This window comes from Bubalus bubalis, chromosome 18 (assembly GCF_019923935.1).
Source record: "Bubalus bubalis isolate 160015118507 breed Murrah chromosome 18, NDDB_SH_1, whole genome shotgun sequence".
NCBI classification, from domain to species: domain Eukaryota; kingdom Metazoa; phylum Chordata; class Mammalia; order Artiodactyla; family Bovidae; genus Bubalus; species Bubalus bubalis.
In genome coordinates this window covers 56277760-56294609 of record NC_059174.1, presented here as the reverse complement: position 1 = coordinate 56294609, position 16850 = coordinate 56277760, and positions in this window count along the sequence as shown.

Genomic DNA, 16850 nt, shown 5'->3' with positions numbered 1-16850 from the left:
TGAGAGAGAGACATGAAATAATACACTGACAACAAATGTACTTATTTACAGATGGGGTTAAGAGTTCTGAAGAAACACTCGTTGAGGGTTGCAACAAAGGAGATGGTATCAGGGCTGGAGGTTTGATGAGGAAGTGACACTCAGGGTGAGATCTGAAGGCTGATAAGTTTTCAACAGCCATAGAGGGAGGGAGCAGTGTCCCAGAGAGTGGAAACGGCACATGCAAAGGCCCTGGGGACAGCAGACCCTTTTCTCTTTTGTATCTTGCTGAGGTTTCTTTTATCAGCAGTTTGGGACAGCTGGAATTTCCAAAACCAAGCACCAAAATTGCTTTAGTTGAAAGTGAGAGAAAATAGCAGACCTATAAAGCTGAAAACACAAATATGGGAAAGAAACATACAAAAGGGATTCCCAGCAAATAGAATACGAAGCGTGAAATGTTTTCATCCACCCAGAAGAAAGTCAAGAAAGTCAAGAAGCCAGCCTTGGGAAGGTCCAATAGTTTAAAAAATCAATAGCCTTTCAGCAGAGAGAAATGTTGAACTGGGATAAGCCCCTCCAACAACAAAACACACGAAACCTTGTCGGTCTGTCAAAAAAATAAACTCCATTGAGGTTTAATTTACATATAATAAAATTTCCCATTCTTAGCATACATTCATTTTTTCCCCTATATTTTTTCCTACCTCCTTTCGAAGAGTTGGGCTGCTTTTCTGGGTGCCTGATGTCCTCTGCCGGCATTCAGAAGTTGTTTTGTGGAATTTACTCGACGTTTAAATGCTCTTTTGATGAATTTGTGGGGGAGAAAGTGTTCTCCCTGTCCTACTCCTCCGCCATCTTGGCTCCTCCCCATTTTTTCCCCTAAATACATGCATCCATGTGAAAGAGAAACTGTTAGTCATTCCATTGTGTCCCACTCTTTGCAACCTGATGAACTGTAGCCCGCCAGGCTCCTCTGTCCATGGGATTCTCCAGGCGAGGATACTGGTATGGGTTGCCATGCCCTTCTCCAGGGAATCTTCCTGATCTAGGGATTGAACCCATGTTTCCCCCATAACAGGCAGATTCTTACCATCTGAGCCACCAGAGACGTAACCAGCACTATAATTAAGAGCTAGAACATTTTTGTTCCCCAAAGTTCCCCCAGGCTCCAGATGGCCACTAATCTGTTTTCTAATATTATAGATTATATCAGAAAACTTTTTCTAAGTTCCATATAAATATATAATCCTTTTAGTGTTTCCAGATTTAACAGGTGAAAATACAGGATGCCTAGTTACATTTTAATTTCAGGTAAGTAAAAATAATTTATTTAAAGATTTCAGGGACATGCTTTTTAACAAGTTGTTTATCTGAAATTCAACTTTAGCTGGACATTTTGTATTTTATCTGGCAATGCTTTTATATTTATGGCTGGTTTCTTTCACTCAGTACAATGTTTTGAGATTTATCCACGCTGTGTATCAGGAAATGCTTCCTTTTTCATTGCTGAGTAGTATGCCACTATGTGGAGAAGGTGATGGCACCCCACTCCAGTACTCTCGCCTGGAAAATCCCACGGACAGGGGAGCCTGGTAGGCTGCAGTCCATGGGGTCACTAAGAGTCAGACACGACTGAACGACTTCACTTTCACTTTTCACTTTCATGCATTGGAGAAGGAAATGGCAACCCACTCCAGCGTTCTTGCCTGGAGAATCCCAGGGACGGGGGAGCCTGGTGGGCTGCCGTCTATGGGGTCGCACAGAATGGGACACGACTGAAGCGACTTAGCAGCAACAGCCGCATGCCACTGTATAGACATAGCACAGTGTGTCTAGGCATTCTCTTGTTAGTGGAAGTTTGAGTTGTTTTCAGTTTGAGGCTTTCAGTGGGCTGAACATTTGTGTCCTCCCAATATCCTTAAGGGCTTCCCAAGTGGTGCTAGTGGTAAAGAACCTGCCTGCCAATGTAGGAGAGATAAGAGATGTGGGTTGGATCCCTGGGTTGGGAAGATCCCCTGGAGGAGGGCATGGCAGCCCACTTCAGTATTCTTGCCTGGAGAATCCCAGGAACAGAGGAGCATGGAGGGCTATGGTCCGTAGTGTCGCACAGAGTCAGACACAACTCAAGTGACTTAGCATGCAATATTCTTATCTTGAAATCCTAACCCCCAATGTGATGATATTAGAAGATGATAAGGTCATGAAGGTAGCATGCTCATGAATGGGATCAGTGCCCTTATAATAGAGGCCACAGGGAGCAACCCCCAGCCCCACCCCCGGTCCCCTTCACCAAAGGAAGACACAGCAAGGAGATGGCAGAGTGTGAACTAGGAGGAAGCGCTTACCAGACACTGAATCTGCTGGCACCTTGATCTTAGACTCCCCAGACTCTGAAATTGTGAGAAATAAATTTCTATTGCTTATAAGCCCCCAACTATGGTATTGTGGTACAGCAGTCCAAGCAGACTAAGCTCTGAATTCGGCTCTGAATATCCAAGCTCAATATTTAATATCTTCCCCCCGCCCTCCAGACGATGCTGGCGCCCTTGAACTTATGGTGACCACAGACACAGGTCGTGGAGGACCTGGGTAATTGCAAAGACAGTGCCTAGAAAGTACATGTGTGACTGTGCTCCTAACAAGCTCGTCACGCCCTCTGGCAGGCAGGGCCCTCCCTCAGTCCTATATCTGCTTTCCCCTCTCTCTGTGCTTCCAGGGGCTGTCGTGACCGTGAAATTAATTATTGCCTGCAGAGCGCTAGAACAGTGTCTGGCACACAGAAAGTGCTCAAAACTTGTCAGCTGTCATGATAAACATGAGTGTGTCTTCTGCAGAGCATTTCATCAGCTGCATTTCAGCAGTTATAATATATACCATTTTTTTAAGGCTATACCATTTTACCAACTGGCCAGTTAGCTCAGTTGGTTAGAGCGAGGTACTAAATCCAGGTTCGATCCTTTTTGAGCAGTCCAGGTGGTGCTAGCCGTAAAGAACCTGCCTGCCAATGCAGGAGGTGTAAGAGATGTGGGTTCGATCCCTGGGTCAGGAAGACCCCCTGGAATAGGAAATGGCAACCCACTCCAGTATTCTTGCCTGGAGAATCCTATGGAGAGAAGAGCCTTGTGGGCCACAGTCCATGGGGTTGCAAAGAACTGGACATGACTGAGCAAATGTTTCAGTTACAATTACAGTCAGCTGGGCTCCATGAAGAATGAAAAGACATAGCCTGTAAAATATCAAGCACAATGCTTCTTACCACCACCTGCTGCTGCTGCTAAGTCGCTTCAGTCGTGTCCGACTCTGTGCAACCCCAGAGATGGCAGCCCATGAGGCTCCCCTGTCCCTGGGATTCTCCAGGCAAGAACACTGGAGTGGGTTGCCATTTCCTACTCCACCTACACCTACGCCACCAGGGAAGCCCAAACTCAGAATGTTACTTTATATTTATTGAAAGATCTCTTCTAGATGAATTTCACGCTTGCACAAAAAGGAAACTATAAGAGAAATTAAGTGTTTGTAGAATTTCTTCCCGATTGAGTGCTTCTTTTGTGGTTTGAAAATTTTCAGACACATTAAAAGTAGTCAAAATAGTGTAATGACCCTCGCATGTGCTGATCACTCAGCCTCAGCGATTCTTCTCCAACCGGATTATTTGGAAGCAAACTCCAGATATACCATTTTATTACAAAAATTCCAACTTACGTCTCTCAAAGGAAGAGCACCTTTAAAAATATGTAATAGCACCATCACACTTAAAAAGTAACGAAAAACTTCCTCAATATACAAAATAAGTTCTGTCAGTGTTCACATTTCCAACTGTCTCCTAAATATTATAACATTTTTTTGAGGGGACTCAATTCTTCCGATGCAAAGAGCTGACTCATTGAAAAAGACCCTGATGCTGAAAAGGATTGAGGGCAAGAGGAGAAGGGAATGACAGAGGATGAGATGGTTGGATGGCATCATCGACTTAATGGACATGAGTTTGAGTAAACTCCGGGAGATAGTGAAGGACAGGGAAGCCTGGTGTGCTGCAGTCCATGGGGTCATAAAGAGTTGGACACAACTGAGCGGCTGAACAACAACTCTTACGGATCACCAGAGTCAGTAATGTCCATATATTATAAACAACACCATCCTCTGTCTAGATTTGGTGAGGCAGTGTTTCTTTAAAGATGACCTGGGAAAACTAAAAAAACCCGTTGCCACCGGCCTCTTGAGGCAGCTTTGCAATTACGGACGCTGGCCCATTACTGATTTCTATTTCCAGGGCACTTCCAAACACGACTTGTTCATGACTGATCCCCCCACGCACACCCAGCTGGGTCCCGGGGGCTCAGAGTTGCCCTGCAGGACTTTCTTCCAGGCTTCAGACAGCCCTTCTGCAGGAGTTCGTGCCTTGCCAGGAGCGATCCTGCGGTGCCGGTCGTTGGAAGATGCCTCCCGGTTTCAGACGGGTCAAGATGTGAGGCAGTGTAATTCTTAGAATAGATCAAATACGATACCTTTCTGATGTTCTGCTTTATCAAAGCCAGTTCCTTTTCCCAAAGGGGAGCACTGCGGGCAGCTGGTAAGATGCTAATTGTTCTCACCAGGTTGCTCTCTGCCTGGATTCAGGGACTACTTCCTGCAGTGGTGAAATCCTGTATAATATATTCAAGTGGGTAGCTTTGTTCTACATAATTGATTTCCAGAAGTATTTCCCCCACTGCTATAGATGCTTCAACCTTTAAAAAAAAAAAAAAATCAGAGTGTCCCATGCAGTGATGGTGACATTCTCACGCAGTTCCATCCAGCACAAATTCAGGTTTTTCTCCCTGTCCCCGCCCCTACACCACCATCACAGCCACACCGTGGTTTGTTTTTCTTGGCCGGCTCATGGGATCTTAGTTCCTCAGCCAGGGATCGAGCCCTCAGCAGTCCTAACCACGGGCTGCCAGGGAACACCCCAGGGAACACCCGAACAAACATTTTTTTTCCTCACCACGTGTTTTGCTCTTACAGATAGTGCTGCAAACAATCTCTTTGGGGATAAAGCTTTTTCTCCCTATTTAGGGTTATTTCTTTGGTTTCCCAGAAAGTGAAAGAGACTCATTCGTGTCCGACTCTTTAGTGGGTGGCCTTTCCCTTCTCCAGGGGATCTTCCCAACCCAGGGATAGAATCCAGGTCTCCCACATTGCAGGCGGATTCTTTACCAGCTGAGCCACAACGGAAGACCAACAATACTGGAGTGGGTAGCCTATCCCTTCTCCAGGGTATCTTCCCGACCCAGGAATTGAACCAGGGTCTCCTGCCTTGCAGGCAGATTCTTTAACAACTGAGCTATTAGGGAAGCCAGATTGCGCGCAAAGATGAAAAGACCTAACTTTTGTTTTCCACAAGGATGGATGTACAACAGAGCAGGCCTCTCCTACCAGCTCTGGGTCTTCTAGTTTAAAAAATTTCCCCTGAGGGCTTGCTTCCCTGTTGGCTCAGTGGTTAAGAATCCACCTGCCAATGTAGGAGAAGTGGGCTTGATCCCTGGTCAATGAGGATCCCTCTACCTGCAACTAGAGAGAAGCCCTCGCAGCAATTAAGACCCAGCACAGGAAAAAATAAGTAAATAAAATTATTTTTAAAAAACCCTTTTTCCCTGGGTATTGACTTATTGGAATTTTTTAAGTTATTTATTTGCTTTAAATTAATTATTTGTTTGTTTTTGGTTGTGCTGGGTCTTTGTTTCGGCAAGCTGGCTTTCTCTAGTTGCGGTGAGTGGGCTTCTCTTTGCAGTGGCTTCTCTTGGTGCGGAGCACAGGCTCTAGGGCTTAAGGGTTAAGCAGTTGCGGTACACGTGATCAGTTGCTTCATGGCACGTGGGATCCTCCTGGACCAGGGATCGAACCCGTGTCCCCTGCATTGACAGGTAGATTCTTAACCACTGGACCACCAGGGAAGTCCCCGGAATTTTTTGATTTCTTGTGTGATACACTGTCTTCCTGTAAGGCTGGTTTACTCCCTATATTCTCTCTTTGGGGAACTGTCTCTTTACGTATTTTGCCCACTTGCATCCTGGAATCTAACTGTTGTGTTCCCTTTTTCTGTCACTTTATAAGATTATTAACGTTATTTCTGTCACATGTTATTTCTGTACAATTTTTTTTTTCAAGTCTGTTTCTTCTCTTTGAATTTTAACGTGAGCTGTTTTTTATACACAGAGCTTTTAAATTTAAGGTTGTCAAATCTGTATCCCTAATACGAGGGGGGGGAAAGGAAAAAAATCTACTGTAAGTATTTTTATCACAAAAGCATTATTTGCATACAGCACAATCCACGCTTTGAAATTCAGTTCTAGGGTTTTGACAAATGCATACGCTGTGTAACCACCAGCCCAGCCAAGACGCAGAATGGTTCCATCACCCCCGAAACCCCTTGCACCCTTTTTATACTCTAAGTATTTTAAAATCCAAGAAAGCGAAATGAATTGACCCGATGAATAGGCAAGTCTTATCTTCTAAACACATTATGTTTTTAGATATTGAACCAAGGACTCCCTTGGTGGCCAGTGGTTAAGAATCTGCCTGCCAATGCAGGGGGACACAGGTTCGATCCCTGGTCTGGGAAGATTCCACATAGCACGGGACAACTAAACCCGTGCGCCCTAGGGCCGGTGCCTGTGCAGTGGAAGCAGCCCCTGCTTGCTCCAACTGGAGAAAGCTCAAGCAGCAACGAAGGCCCAGCACAGCCAAAGATAAACGAGTAGAAGTTTAAAATACTGAACCCAAATATAGAAGATCTTTAGTAGATGTCGTAACAGTCATTGCTGTTATAGACACCATTACACAGGCCAGGAGGAGAAGAGAATGGAAAAGAGTTGGACACGACTCAGCGATTCAACCACCATCACCACCAATTATGTAATTATAGAAGATAGTACAAATGCATAGTTTTTCTCCTGTATTCTCTCAACTCACTTAAAAACAACTATATAAAGTGATACATATCTAATGTATTGTTGGCTTATCACATATAGAAATGTAGTATGAAGTAAAATGAAGTGAAAGTTGCTCTGTCGTGTCTGACTCTTTGCGACCCATGGACTAATCCATGGAATTCTCCAGAACAGAATACTGGAGTGGGTAGCCTTTCCCTTTTCCAGGGGATCTTCCCAATCCAGGGATCAAACCCAGGTCTCCTGCATTGCAGGCGAATTCTTTACTAGCGGAGCCACATGGGAAACCCATGCTGCTGCTGCTAAGTCGCTTCAGTCGTGTCTGACTCTGTGCGACCCCATAGACGGCAGCCCACCAGGCTCTGCCGTCCCTGGGATTCTCCAGGCAAGAACGCTGGAGTGAGTTGCCATTTCCTTCTTCAGTGCATAAATGTGAAAAGTGAAAGTGAAGTCGCTCAGTCGTGTCCGACTCTATCTGCCTATAAAAACCAAAGGAGGCAAGTAGGGAAAAAACGATATTGGACTGAGGAAATGATCACAGACTGTAAAATATTAATAACAATGCACTGTTGGGTTTGTAGCATTAATATGTAGAAGAGTAATTTCACAGAAAGAGAAAACGAGGAAATAGAGCTATATAGGAGTGACAATTCTATATCTCACTGAAATTAACCTAGTGTAAATCTGAACCTGCCGCTGATCAATTTAAATGTATATGGTAAGCCCCAAGGCGACAAGTAAAAAAGAAGAATAAGAATACATAAAAAATTCTTACAATTCAATAACAAAAAGACAAATGGCCTAATTAAAAAAAATTTTTTTTTACTCTAGTATAGCTGATTTATGATGTTGTGCTAATTTCTGCCGTACAGCAAAGTGACTCAGTTATACACATATATGCATTCCTTTTTAACATATTCTTTTCCATTATGATTTATCCCAAAAGATTGAATGTAGTTCCCTATGCTATACAGTAGGAGTTCATTGTTTATCCGTAACAGCCCACTTTTTTTTAATGGGAAAAGGACCTGAAAGACATCTCCAAAAGTAGATACACTTAGGTCCAAAAGTACATGAAAATATTAACATCATTGGTGTTGGTGTTTAGTCACTAAGTCGTGTCCCACTCTTTTGTGACTCCATGGATTGTAGCCCGCCAGTTTCCTCTGCCCATGGGATTTCCCAGGCAAGAATACTGGAGTGGGTTGCCAATTTCTCCCCCAGGGGATCTTCTCCAGGGATTGAACCCGTGTCTCGTGCGTTGCAGGGGGATTCTTTACCACTGAGCCATCAGGTTACATCACTAGTCATTAGATAAATGCAAATCAAAACCACGATGGGGAAACCACTTCATACCATTAGGATGGCTAGAAGAAAAGGTCAGTTAGTCATAAGTGTCAGCAAAGTTATGGAAAAACTGAAACACTCATACACTGATGGTTGGAATGAAACTGTAAAGTGGTGTAGCCACTGTAGAAAGCAGTTTGGCAGTTCCTCAGACAGTTAAATATACAGGGACCACATGATCCAGAAATTCCCCTCCTAGGTACAGATCCTGAGAACCTGAGTGGCCCCGGTGGTGAAGAATCCGCCTGCCAATACAGGAGAGAGAGTTTCCATCCCTGGGTTGGGAAGATCCCCTGGAGAAGGGAATGGCAACCCACTCCAGTATTCTTGCCTAGGAAAACCCATAGACAGAGGAGCCTGGTGGGCTATGGTCCAGGGGGGTCCCACAACAGTTGAACACGACTTCACAACTCAGAACAACAGGCATAGATCCAAGAGACATGAACACAAATGTTCACAGATCTTAGAGACTTGTTATAGCAGTGTTATTCATAACAGCCCAAGAAAGGGAAGCAATCTAACGGTCCATCAAATGAATTAACAAAATGTGATATGTCCACACAATCAAATGTCACTCAGCATAAAAAGGAATGAGGTACCGATACACACCTCTACCTAGATGAATCTTCAAAACATTACACTAAGTAAAAGAAGCCAGTCACAAACGACCACATATTTATATGATTCCACTCATATATATGGAAATATCCCCAAATGCAAATCTACAGAGATAGAAAATAGGTTAGTGGCTGGGAGAAGACAGGGAGATAGGCAGGTGACTGCTGAATGGTATAGGGCTTCTTTTCGGGACGGTGAAAAATCTTTTGGGTCACTGTGGTGATGGTTGTACATATCTCAGTATACTAAGAACCATCGAATTGTACACTTTAATTGTGTGAATTGTATGATATGTGAATCTCAGTTTTGCTGTTCAGTCGCTAAGTCATGTCCCACTCTTTGCCACCCCATGGACTATGGCACCCCAGGCTTCCCTGTGCTTCACTACCTCCTGCAGCTTGCTCAGATTCATGTCCACTGAGCCAATGATGCTACTTAACCATCTCATCCTCTACCGCCCCCTTCTCCTTTTGCTTTCAATCTTTCCCAGCATCAGGATCTTTAGCTGTTAAAATAATCCGAGTAGAAATTTGCTTGCAATTGTATTGAACCTATAAATTATTTGTGAGGTATTGACATCAGGATAATATTTAATCACCTCAACCAAGAGCATAGCATGTCTTTGCTTTTATTCAATTCATGTTGGGGCCCTTTATTGGAGTTTAAGTAGTCTCCAGAGAATCTTACGTCTTCTTATTTATTAGTTCCTATGTGGCTTCTAGATTTCATTTAGACAGTGAATGGTATCTTTACACTGTATGTTTGTTTATTGTTGGTGTAAAGCAAAGGAATTGGTTTTTGTAGGTTAACCTTGTAACTGGAGATTTTGCGATATCTCTTATTATTTGTTCTCACAGTTTGTTCATTCCATTGGTCTTATTGGGTATATAATTATATCATGTTCAAATAATGACAGCTTTCTCTATTCCCTTTTAGTCTTTACACCTCTACTTTCTTTTTTTCCATTTGATTATAAATTCATATATTCATTACTTATTGGTTTATTCAAGTTCTTTATTTTGTGTAATTTTTAGCATGTTATATTTTTCCTTTACTGACAGTTAGTCATAATCACTATTTCGCACCTTTTTGTATCTCGGCCCTGGCCCGTGGACTATTCACTATTCACAGACTATTCACTCTGACAGTCTGTGTTCTATCTGCAGCCTGCCTCCTATTTTTAAGTCTGTTTATGACTTTATTTTCGGCTGAGCCGGGTCTTTGTTGCTGCTGCGGGCTGCGCCTGGCTGTGGTGCATGGTGGCTGCTCCTGCTGCGGTCTGCAGGCTCCTCGTTGCAGAGGCTTCTCCTTGTGTGGAGTGCAGGCTCTGGGGGCGTAGGTTTCACTAGTTGCAGGACCTGGGCTCCCTGCACCAGGATCGAACCTGTGCCCCCTGCATCTGCAGGTGGATTCTTAACCGCTGGACTGCCAGGGAAGTCTTAGCCTATTTTTTTATTCCTATTTGGCTTCACCAAAAGTCGATTTATCTTAGTACCTTTTTCAAAAATTAAACTAGTTTTTGGTTTTGTTCAGCTTATTTTCTTCCCCCATTCATTTCATTGATATTTGCCCATATTTTTTTGTTGCATTTTCAAATGGTTTTTTAAAAATTAATTAATTCATTTTAATTGGAGGCTAATTACTTTACAATATTGTAGTGGTTTTTGCCATACATTGACATGAATCAGCCATAGGTGTACATGTGTTCCCCATCCTGACCCTCCCTCCCACGTCCCCCCCCATCCCATCCCTCAGGGTCGTCCCAGTGCACCAGCCCTGAGTGCCCTGTCTCATGCATCGAGCCTGGACTGGCGATCTATTTCACATATGGTGATATACATGTTTCAATGCTATTCTCTCAAATCATCCCACCTTCGCGTTCTCCCACAGAGTCCAAAAGTCTGTTCTTTATATCTGTGTCTCTTTTGCTGTCTCACATATAGGGTCATTGTTACCATCTTTCTAAATTCCATATATATGCATTAATATACTGTATTGGTGTTTTTCTTCATGACTTACTTCACTCTGTATAATAGGCTAATTTTTGCCCATATTTTAAAAATCATTTCTTTTTTGCTTGTTTCTATGGTTTTGATTCATGGCTTATTTATTTTCCCACTATTTGAATTAGATGTTTAACCCATTGCAGAAAAATATATCTATTGAATAAAGTTTTTTTCTTTTTTTTCTTGAATAAAGTTTTTATCAAATGCTTTTTATCCACCTGTAGAAATATGTTTTCCTTATTCATGCTGTTTTTGACATTTTTGTGTTAACACTCTGTCACCTGGGGACAGAGAAGGATTTTTTAAATGAACCCCCAAAAGTACCAAGCAAAAGCACTTGGAAATTTGACTGCACTAAGTTTAAGAACTTCTAATCAACAGACAACACCATCAAGAAATAAAAAGTACAAGTCACAGATCTGCAATGTGAAAGTTGCTCTGTCAAGACATTAGCCTTGGGAAGATCCAATAGTTTAAAAAAGCAATTGCCTTTCAGCAAAGAGAAATGTTGAATGGGGATAAGCCCAGCCAACAAAACACATGAAACTTTGTTGGTCTGTCAAAAAAAATCAATTCCATTGAGGCCTAATTTACATATAATAAAATTTCCCATTCATTTTTTTTCTAAATATATGCATCCATGGGAAAATGAAACTGTTGTTCCATCGTGTCCCACTCTTTGCAACCCCATGGACTATATAGCCCGCCAGGCTCCTCTGTCCACAGAATTCTGGAGTGGGTAGTCGTTCCCTTCTCCAGGGGATCTTCCCAATCCAGATATCAAACAGGGACCTCCTGCATTGTAGGCAGATTCTTCACCATCTGAGCCACTAGGGAGGTCCTGCAATGCAAAACTGGCAAAGGATTAGTATGCAGAATATATAAAGACTACTAATTAGTAAGAAGAAAATACCACCATAAAAAATTTTCCAAGTGTACTTAAATTTTTGTCTTCAGGTTTTACTGAGATATAATTGACATACAGTACTGCATAAGTTTAAGGTGTACAGAGTAATGATTTGAGTTATATACATCATGAAATGACCACTACGATAAGTGTAGTGAACACCCATCATCTTGTATAGATAGAAAATTAAAGAAACAGAAAAAAATTCCCTTGTGATGAGAACTCTGAGAATTTACTCTTTTAACAACTTTCATATAAAATACACAGCTGTGTTAATTATATTTATCATGTTGTAGTCTTAAACAGTTGTTGTTTAGTAATTAAGTCAGGTCCAATTCTCTTGTGACCACATGGACTATAGCCTGCCAAGCTCCTCTGTCCGTGGGATTTCCCAAACAAGAATATTGGAGCTTGTTGCCACGATTTCCTTCTCCCAGGGATCTTTCAGACCCAGGAATCAAACCTGCATCTCCTAAATTGGCAGGCAGATTCTTTACCACTGAGCCACCAGGAAAGCTCCACTCTTGAATAGAGTGATGGGTTAATAGGTGATCTTTTTATGCCTCATATTTACATATCTGTTGTTTTACATGTATCAGATATTACAAAATAGCCAAAGAGATTATTTTTAAGGCAGAGCTGGTGTTCCATTTCCTGTCATCTCCATCCCCCGACTTCACCCCAGCTGTGGCTTCCTGCCCACAAGGCAGCCAGGAGTTGTCACTGCTCAAGATCAGAAACCAAAGCCTGGTTGTACTTGGAATCCGTGGAGAGATCCAGAGGGGAAGGTTGACTTGCCTTCCCAAGGAGATTTCCAAAACCCACACTCACACTGCCGCCTGGCCCAGCTCACACAAACCACCCATACTTTGAAAAGAAGCACTTTGCTCCTAGAAATGATGAGGCTGGCACTTTAGGAGATGGGGGCTGGGGGCTGGGGCAGGAGAGAGGTTGTTCAAATGATGAACAGGGGGCTAGCCCAGGAAAAACCCAAGGAAGCCAGAAAGGAGTCATGTTCACGGAGAACCACTGACAACAGAAAAGTAACTTAAAAGACGCCATCCCATGCTTCACACACTTCTCTCAACTGACCCTTAAAAGGAAGGATACACCTGACCTCACACAGTCTGCTGGAGAACATATAACCTGAATGTAATCATCATAAGGAAACATCAGGCATATTCAAGTGAAGAACTCCTATTTTTTTTTAAAAAGGGGGAGAGTTGTTCTTCCAAATTGTCAATATCATAAATATGGAAATATCCCAGACTCAAGGAGACACAACAACTAAAGGCAATACAGGTAATGCCAGGCCGGATCCTGAACTGCATGGGGAAAATGCTATGAAGGACAGCATCTGGGCCAACTGACTAAACCGGAAAACCACCAGTAGATTATACAAGTATTATGTAAATGTTACATTTACTGAGGTTGATTACGGCTGGGTCGGGCAAGGCAATATCTCTAATTCTGAAGAAATACACAGGGAGGTATTTAAGGATAAAGGCCGCAAAGTGTGTAACTAACCCTTACGTGCTTCAGAAAACACGTATTTTGGGAAATGAAACCGGCTGGGTCTAAAACTCTGCCATCTGTGGACACAGATAAAGCCAGCTGCAAAGCTAATAGGTAACATCTCTCCCAGAGATCTCTCCCACCACGTAGCTGTAGTGTTGTAACAACTCCCTTTGTGGGTTACTAGGGCTTCCCTGGTGGCTCAGTGGTAAAGAATCTACCTGCCAAGCAGGAGATGTGAGTTCGATCCCTGGTTGGGGACGATCCCCTGGAGGAGGAAATGGCAACCCACTCCAGTATTCTTGCCTGGAGAATCCCATGAACAGAGGAGACTGGCGGGCTACAGTCCATGGGGTTGGGAAGAGTTGGACACGACTGAGCAAAGTCCATGGGGTCACTAGGAGACGGACACGACTGGGCGACTTCACTTTCACTTTTCACTTTCATGCATTGGAGAAGGAAATGGCAACCCACTCCAGTGCTCTTCCCTGGAGAATCCCAGGGACGGGGGAGCCTGGTGGGCTGCCGTCTCTGGGGTCGCACAGAGTTGGACACGACTGAAGCAACTTAGCAGCAACAGCAGCAGAGCAACTCAAACAACAGCAACAACAAAGGACTATTTTATTCACTGAGAAATGTAGTTCTCAAAAATCATAAGCTTTTGGAAACTTTGCTATTTGAAAGTATCTCCATAAGAATTAAACAGGGAGTTTTCGGGCGGTCCAGTGGTTAGGACCTGGTGCTTTCACCAGGCCTAGGTTGGATCTCTGGTTGAGGAGCTAGGATCCTGCAAACTGTGCTGCATGGCAAAAATAAAAAAAAAAAAGTTAAACATCCTACTTTTGCCTGGAAGATGTAAGTCAGTTTGACACAGACAAGAAGCCTCCATTTCCAGCCCTGATACAGAGCTTTAGATAGAGTTTCCAGACACCACATGCCACATTTGTCTTAATTTTGTAGTTTCCAAGGAAACAGGACCCTGAGACCACTTTGCAGTCCAGACCTGATGTTGACTCATTTATACAAACTTCTGCTTTGCTCCCGAGCTATTAAAACACAGCTTCACTTAAATTTCACTCAAATTCCTCAGTTCAGTTCAGTTGCTCAGTCATGTCTGACTCTTTGCGACCCCATGGACTGCAGCATGCCAGGCTTCCCTGTCCTCCACCAACTCCCAGAGCTTGCTCAAACTCATGTCCATTGAGTCGGTGATGCCATCCAACCATCTCATCCTCTGTCATCCCCTTCTCCTCCTGCCTTCAATCTTTCCCAGCATCAGGATCTTTTCCAATGAGTCAGTTCTTTGCATCAAGTGGCCAAAATTTTGGAGTTTCAGCTTCAGCATCAGTCCTTCCAATGAATATTCAGGACTGATTTCCTTTAGGATAGACTGGTTGGATCTCCTTGCAGTCCAGGGGAGTCTTCTCCAACACCACGGTTCAAAACCATCAATTCTTCGGTGCTCAGCTTTCTTTATAGTCCAACTCTCACATCCATACACAACTACTGGAAAAAACGTAGCTTTGACCTTTGTTAGCAAAGTGATGTCTCTGCTTTTTAACATGCTATCTAGATTGGTCATAGCTTTTCTTCCAAGGAGCAATTGTCTTTTAATTTCATGGCTGCAGTCACCATCTGCAGTGATTTTGGAGCCCAAAAAAACAAAGCCTCTCACTGTTTCCATTGTTTTCCCATCTATTTGCCATGAAGTGATGGAACAGACGCCATGATATTAGTTTTCTGAATGTTGAGTTTTAAGCCAAATTCCTCTCCTCTCCCAAATTCTATAGCTCGATCCCAGCTCCTTCTCTGGGATGTGGTCTTTTTCATTGCACGGATCCTTTACCGTCTGAGCCACCAGAGAAGCCCAGGAATACTGGAGTGCATAGCCTATCTCTTTTCCAGGGGATCTTCACAACCCAGGAATCGAACCGGGGTCTCCTGCATTGCAGGTGGATTCTTTACCGGCTGAGCTACCAGGGAAGCCCTTCTTTCATTGCAGCGAATTGGTAAACCTGACTTTGGTTTGTCCCTAGTGATCAGGTCAGGATGGAAGGATAAGTGATGAGTGGATGGATGGAATGGATAGATGGATAGACTGAAAACCGAAAAAACCTCATTTAAAATGAATTCAGTAAACCCTGATGAGCAAGCTCTCATGCACATATTACACATGGTAGCCTGCGTGTGTGTATGTGTGTGTTTTAGTCAGTCAGCTGTGTCCGACTCATTGTGATCCCATGGACGATAGCCTGCCCAGTAGCCTGCATAACCAGAGGGAAAAAGAAAGATAAAAATTATTTTAACAAGCTCTATTTACATAAAATTCTTCGTATAAAATTCTCTCAGTCTCAGCTTCTTTTTTATTTATTTACGTGGCTGTGCCAGTCTCAGTCACGGCACATGGGATGCGCAGTCTTCATTGCAGCATGCAGGATCTAGTACCCTGACCAGGGATTGAACCCAGGCCCCCTGCATTGGGAGCCCAGTCTTAGCCACTAGACCACCAGGTAAGCCTCTCAACTTTTTTACAATGATTAAGAATATTAGATTTTTCCTCCTGGGACAGGAGAGAGGACATGTTTTCACATGAGAATTTCATCTCCTGATTTTAAGAAGAGGGAAGAGGGCCCCTCCTTGCCCCAGGAACAATGCACTGACCCCTGTATGCAGTCAACAAGAAACCACCACCCCAAACTCCTGTTCTTCTCCAGTGAACTTTTATTCAAAACAATCCTTCCAAAGAGACGTAGAGAACAGATTTATGAACTTGGGGAGAGGGGAGGAGAGGATGAGATGTATGGAAAGGGTAACATGGAAACTTACATTGCCACGTGTAAAATAGATAGCCAATGGGAATTTGCTGTATGACTCAGGGAGCTCAAACAGGGGCTCTGTATCAACCTAGAGGGGTGTGATGGGGAGGGAGGTGGGAGGGGGGTTCAAAAGGGAGGGGATATATATATATGCCTAAGGCTGATTCATGCTGAGGTTTGACAGAAAACAACAAAATTCTGTAAAGCAATTATCCTTCAATTAAAAAATAAATAAATTTTAAAAAATCCTCCCCAGTTTTCTCTTGAACCCTAATAAAAGCTGACCAGTTCGTCACCTCTTCAGACTTGTTCACCCCAGCTTTCTTGTTTCAAATTGCAATTTTTCTGCTATTCCCACATAAACTCATTTTGCTGGCAAAATAATTGGCTATTTTATGTTTTCAGGTTGAAAACAGATTGATGATGATAAAGCTAAAGCAATGGGATGAACTGTTAATAAATACATCTGGGTAAAAGGTGTACACAAAGACAAAATGCTATCTGTGTTTGTGCAGATTATTTGTAAGTCTGAAACTATTTCCAAATAAAAAGCTTTGATTCTTTTAAAACAGGCTAAATTGGTTTGGACTAGTGTTTATCATATCTTTAGCAGGCAAAGGAAGAATTTTTATGTTGTGTCTTATATTGTAATTCAGTACAAACTCAAGAACTCAAATTTTGAGAACTATTTCTTTCCATTTTCTCTGCATTTTGATATTTTCTACGAATT